The sequence below is a fragment of the Amblyraja radiata genome, chromosome 32 (assembly GCF_010909765.2).
Source record: "Amblyraja radiata isolate CabotCenter1 chromosome 32, sAmbRad1.1.pri, whole genome shotgun sequence".
In the NCBI taxonomy this organism is placed as follows: Eukaryota; Metazoa; Chordata; class Chondrichthyes; order Rajiformes; family Rajidae; genus Amblyraja; species Amblyraja radiata.
In genome coordinates, this window is record NC_045987.1 from 11,682,928 (window position 1) to 11,690,039 (window position 7,112).

A 7,112-nucleotide genomic window follows, 5' to 3' on the forward strand; every position below is an offset into this window, starting at 1 on the left:
TTAAACCCAAGATCGACATAAAGTGCTTGAGCAACTCAGCGGGTCAGGTAGCATCCTCTGGAGAAAAGGAATAAGTCAAGTGTCTTGTCGGAGACCATTTTCAGAAATGAAGTTATCGACCTCAGCCGAAAAAAAATGTTCAGCGTTATTTTTACATTTTGGAAAATTGGGATATGTTCACTTTCAAAGTCTTTCACAGATTTTAAACACGTGCCTTTGCGTTCAGCCGAGGCTGGGCTGGGTAACGGGCTGTTAACCGACGGGAACTCGTCTGAGCTGCTCGCAGATACAGTGCTGGGGCAACAGCAGGTGGAGCCGGCCGACCCCTGGGAGAACAAAGGCTGCGACCCTCCACAGCCCACCCACCCAAACACAGCTGGCAGCCGCCGCTCTGTTTGCAATGAGGTCCACCACTGACCGGTGTGGGCTCGCTTCCCATACCCGACCCACTTGTCTCTCCTTCAGCCCCATCCGGATCACCCCGGTTCGGGGAATTGCCGAGGTACCTGCTTTTCTTGTTCCAAACTGGAACAGCAGAGGGCAAGACTCAAGGTGAGACATGCCCTCGGCTCTTCCATGGCGCTCGGACCGGACAGATAGATGATTTAATTTAGACACACGAGATGCTGGTGGTAGATTTGAACTCCTGCTTGTAGATGGTGAACTCAGTCTGAATCAATGTGGGTGATTAGTTGCAGCAACTGATCCACACACCGTTTCAATCAAATCTCAGTCATCCACTGTTGGAAACACCACACTAAAAAGCAAGGCTGATGCCCCGATTGGATAAATGTACGAGGAGGGGTCACAAGGCTGAGGACTTGGGTACCCAACGGATCTGTAACCCAGAGTAGGAATGAGATCAGGAACGTCATTTGATTACCTAGGGTAGATAGAGAGTTGGAACCCTTTCCCCCCATCACATGGTGGAAATATCGAGGACTGGAGAGGACAGGCGCAAGGAGATATGCGGGGCAAGTGATTAAAAAATATATATAAACACAAAGAGTGGAGGTTGCATGGAATACACTGCCAGGGATGGCGATGGAAGCCGATATGTAGTGGCGTTGAAAGAGGTGTTTATATAGACAGACACGTGGATGTGCAGGGAATGGATCGCATGCAGGCAAAGGAGATTGATTTAACTTGGCATCGTGTTCAGCACAGACATTGTGGGCCGAAGGGCTTGTTCTTGTGCTCTACGTTTCTACATTCTATGTACCCCGGAGCCTAGAGCAAAGAGCCAAGAGTCACAGCGAACAGAAATAACACACCAGGATCAACAAGCAGATTCCAAAGCATGCCCACAACTGCCCCAGCGCTCCTTCCTTGTGCTTTCTTACTGTAACCAGAGTACACAGTCAAAGTGCCAAGACAACTGATTAATTCCATGTTTTACTTAATAGTAAAATAATCACTAGATAACCTTGGTTGAGACCAACTCACCCAAACTGGTAGATCCGCTCACACAGTTGCTTACATTCAAGACGGACGCTCTGGAAGCAGCTTAATCCCTGCTCATGATATTAAAAGAGTAACGTGTTTCACAAATGTCGCAATGTTCCAATTTTAGCTTTTGTCCCTCTCACGGGTTGGTTTCCCCTTTGTTGGCCTTGCCCAGTGACTGCTGCTCTCGGTCAAGAGAAGATGCAGCCTGGTTCTCTCTCTCTCTCTCCACCCGCCTCACCCCCAGTTATCTATCCTGTCTCTGCTGGGCATTCTACACTTGTACTTACCCTGTTCCAAACACCTGCTGCACCTGGGTGTAATTAGACCGCAGCCTGTATATTTACAATACAAACTATTCACTGGGAGATAGTAACCAATCGAGCAACAGTTATCCTTCGAGTTGTGTTTCTAGTCAGCTGTCTTTACCCATCGCAAGCCATTAATTCTCAGCAACAATTGCCCAAAACAAGACACAACCGCCTCGCATTGTTTTGATTGTTTTCAGCCTGCGATTCACTCTTGCATCTTCTGGGTTGTTACCGATAAGGCAACATCACTGTTCGCATTTATAGGGTGTTGTTGAGGACAGTTCATTGGTTATATTTAAGAGGGAGTTAGATGTGGCCCTTGTGGCTAAAGGGATCAGGGGGTATGGAGAGAAGGCAGGTACAGGATACCGAGTTGGATGATCAGCCATGATCATATTGAATAATAATAATAATAATAAATACTTTATTGATCCCCTCAGGGAAATTCAGATGTCCAGAAGCCCCCAACCAACAAACCCACAGATTCAAAACGAACGCAGACAGAAAATACATAGAATACAATGTGGACACTACCTGAGAGCAATAAATACTTAAAAAGACCAATAATTAACAATTAAAAATTAAAAATTGCAAAATGCATCCCCCTACAGCCTATCGGTCCGAATTATAAAATCTAATGGCTGCAGGGGTGAAGGATCTCCTGAACCGCTCCGTTCTACAGGGCAGGGAGAGGAGCCGGTTGTTGTTCCGAGTGCTCTTTTGACTCTCCAGAATTACATGGAGGGGATGCCCGGGGTTTTTCAGGATGGCCTGCACCTTGTGCCTCATACACCTCTCAAGCACATCCATCCCAGAGTCTACTCTCCCCTCCAGCACTGAGCTAGCTCGTTTAACCAGTTTGACCAGCTTCTTGTTGTTTTTTGCACTAATGCTGTTGCCCCAGCAGGCAACAGCATAGAAAATAACACTTGCAACCACAGTGTTGTAAAACATGTGCAGCATATCATTACACACATTGAAGGATTTGAGCCTTCTGAGGAAAAAGAGTCTGCTCTGGCCTTTTTTGTAGAGGGAGTCAGAGTTGACAGACCAGTCCAGTTTGTTATCAAGGTTATCAAGTTGAATGGCGGCGCAGGCTCGAAGGGCCGAATGGCCTACTCCTGCACCTATTTTCTATGTTTCTAAAGGAATACATAAAACAAGTCTAAAGCTCACCACAGGTAGTGTGTAACCACAGGAAGTGTGATTCGGAGCCGTAGGAGGAGATACAAGGACAGATGACCAAAACGATGGACCCCATGATCCCTCTGAGCTACCGATGCACAGAGGGATCTTAGGGTCCAGGTCCATGGCTCCCTGAAAGTGGCAACATAAGTAGATGTAGTGGTAAAGGGGGCATAGGAGACAACGTGCTGGAGTAACTCAGCAGGCCAGCCTCTGTCTTCTCTTGTTAATGGGCAGTGGTGAGCCAAGGGTTTATTTTACAATTGTATTAGTTGGAATCAAACTCCTTTCCATTCTTGAAATATAATTGACATCAACCATTTGTCAATGAATTTCCAAGTGACTACATCCAATAGAATTTATATTTTGCATAATGGACTTTTTTTTTACGTTGCTCCAAGATACACAAACAGAAGAGTGAGAAACGAGATAAATGAGTTAAATAATACTTGGCGCCAGGGGAAATTCATCAGGATTGCCAGGAATAAGTAACAAGCTGACAGCAGCAAACAGCACAACACTAATGGCAGGGAAATAGACAGCAGAACACAGATAACATAAAATAAAAGACGTATCAGTCTCAGAGTCTTTGAGCTTGTCTGGCTTTGTAAATCTAAACTTGGAAACTTCAAATTTGCATCTGATATCACAACCTTCCCCCTCCACTATTTAGCATCACTTATACACTAAATATTTTTAATCTGATAAATATTGATCTATTCATTCTAAAAACTTATTTTGGATATTGCATCATCTGCTTAAATGCATTCCCTATCCCTTTCATGCCTCAAGAGTCAAGAGTGGTTAATTGTCATATGTACTAGCAACAAACAATTAAATCCTTACTTATTCCAGCTGAGGGGTCCAATAATACAATAACACAGACACATATATAGTAATCAACAATACAATAAAGTGAAAACAGCAATACTAGGTAACCATAATAATGCAAAACAGAAGTCAATTGTGCAACCAAAGAGACAATCCATAGAAGGTCATGGTTGCTGAGGTTTGTAATGTGCAGTGTTCAAGAGCCTGATGGTTGCTGGGGAAAAGCCATTCTTGAACTTGGTGGTCACTGTTTTTAGGTTCTTGTACCTTCTTCCTGATGGAGGTAGCAAGATGAGAGCGTGGCCAGGTCTATGGAGCTATTGGCGGCTTTTTTGAGGCAGTGCTTCTCGTATATGAAAGAATGGATCGACTGGGCTTATATGATGAAAGAATGGATTGACTAGGCTTATGTTCACTTGAATTTAGAAGGATGAGAGGGGATCTTATAGAAACATATAAGATTCTTAAGGGATTGGACATGCTAGAGGCAGCAAATATGTTCCCGATGATGGGGGAGTCCAGAACCAGGGGTCACAGTTTAAGAATGAGGGGCAAGCCATTTAGGACTGAGATGAGGAAAAACGTTTTCACCCAGAGGGGTGTGAATCTGCGGAATTCTCTGCCACATAAGGCAATGAAAGCCAATTCATTGGATGTTTTCAAGAGTTAGATATAGCTTTGAGGGCTAATGGAATCAAGGAGACATGTGGAGAAAGCAGGAACGGGGTACTGATTATGGATGATCTGCCATGATCATATTGAATGGCAGTGCTGGCTCAAAGGGCCAAATGGCCTACTCCTGTACCTATTTTCTATGCTTCTATATCCTATCGATGGTGGGGAGGTCAGTACTAGTGATGGACTGGGCAGGGTCTATCACTCTCTGTAATCTCCTTCATTCCTGAGCATTGAGTTGCCGAACCAGGCTGCAATGTAACCATGTCAATGTGTTCTCTACCATGCACATGCATATGCTCTCTACCATGCCATGGATGCCCTCCACCGCAAACGGTGTCTGAGATGGGCCGGGAAAATCATCAAGGACCCCTCTCACCCCAACCATGGACTATTTGCCCTCCTCCCATCAGGGAAGGCGGTACAGGAGCCTCAGGTCTCGCACAAGCAGGCTGAGGAACAGCTTTTTCAATAACACCATTACACTGCTGAACTCACAGTCCCGACGCTAGCTATCTTTTATACTCTCCCATCTGTATACATTTATTTGCCTATGTACCAGTTTAATTCATCCACATTGCACATATTGTTTAACCAGTGTTTTTATTTCTACTATCTTGCACTCTGACCAGATGCTAAACTGCATTTCGTTGTACCTGTACTCGTATTTGTGCAATGACAATAAAGTTGAATCAAATCAAACATGTTGACGATTGATAGAGTGTCCTTCAACGTACTGAATCTCCTCAATTTCAGAGAATGCGGAGGCAGTGCTAGCACCAGTAATATAAAAATAGAAAATACTGCAAAAACTCAGCATATGTGGAATGAGTTTTAATGGATAGTCTCTGACCTGAAATGTTAACTCTGAATAATTTCCACTGAAGCTGCCTGATCTGAGGGCTTCTAACGAGTTTTCATTTCAGGATTTCCAGCATGCTGAGCCTGCAGTACCCACTGCCAGCATTAGATGGCAGAGCTGCCCCATTCGTTTGATCTCCTTACCACCACCTGCTGGTCCAAGTGTGCCACAACAAGAGTAAACTTGGAATTACATCAGAGGTTGCCCTTGAAGAAGAATATGGATTTATTTAATGCTTCCTGTTTCTCCAGAAAGCCCAATTTGTAGCCAAATAATCATTTGTTGAACAATTACAATGCTGCTAGATGCTGGAAGCTCAAAGTGAAAAGCAGATTGTTGGATATCTAAGCTAAATATGAAGTTTATTTTCTCATATCAAAGAATTCTTCTTGGACAAGTTGGAGATGTGGCAAGTTTTAAATAAGTGGGAAAGGGTGGGGAAGGAGAAGAGGATAGACGTCTCTGAGTTTCAAGATTAAATTAATGGACCCAACACGCCACAGAACCAAGCGAAAGACCCAAGGGATACAAGGCACTGCAGATGCTGAAATCTTAAGCAAAGAAAGTGCTGGAGGAACTCAGCAGGTCATGCAGCATCTGTGGAGGGAATGGACAGATGAATGGTCAGACTCTTCTTTGGACTGATGGAATGGTGGGGATGGGGGGGACTGGAAAATAAACGTGGGGGCAGGACAAAGCCTGGCAAGTGAGAAGTGGATACACTTGGTTGTGTGATTGGAAGATGGGTGGAGTGACAAAGGCTAGAGGTGAAAAGGAAAAAAGATGTCAGATAGAGAGTAGAGAGTGGAATGTAAAGGCGGGAGGGGGGGGGAGGAATAAAAGGGGAGGGGAAAAGGAGCAGCATGACTGGGGTTGGTGGGAGAAATGTGTGCACACCAGGGTGGGCATGGAGGGCCAGAGAGGGGTGGAAGAGGGAATGTATTACTTGAAATTCAAGAATTTGATGTTCAATACTGTTGGGTTGTAAGCTGCCCAAGTACATGTTTTGGTTCCAAAAAGTACAACAGCTCGAGTAGCTTGTGTATTGAATAACTTTCACATAAAGTCACCTATTGTGACTTCAACAGAGTCAAAAATTATAGCCAGCCCATTCACACATCTTATCACCTCTCCGAAATGATTCATGGTGAACTCCCCATGATTGTCTTGGTGTCTCTAGCAATTACAACATTGATTTCTTGTACGTTGTAGTGGTTCCGAAAAAATTACAAATTAATTAAATGTTTTTGTTTTTTTAACATTTTTGTTCAGTTCACTCTAAGAATTGGAGATGGGAGAAAAGGGCAACTTGTTTGGGCAGAATTGTCGAGGGCATGTTCAGAGACCCATGGACAACCTGCACCCTATCCAACTGCCGCCAAGCCCATTGTTATCACGTGAATTCCACTGAAGTGAAGGAATGTTTCAAGTCATGTTTCCAAGAGGAATACCAGAAAGGACTAAAGTAACCAGATAACAGTTGGATGCAAAGAGGTCACTTATTTCACCAACTCCAAGATGATACGGGAGATACAGGAAGATTAATGGAGACGACAAGCCAAGCATGAAGCAGTGAGGCAGTGCAGTAAGTATTTACAAACATTTAAATGAGATAGAAATGGGATAGAGACACAAGTGACAGCAGATGCTGGAACATTAAGTAAAACAAAGTCCCTGATCCGATGAATTCCTGCTTGTACACTCAGCTTCTCCCCCCCCCCCCCCCCCCCCCCCAATGTCCTTTCTTTCATTCCTCCCGTGAGAAGGGAAGTGGGGGAAACAATTCATGGAAATAACGTCAG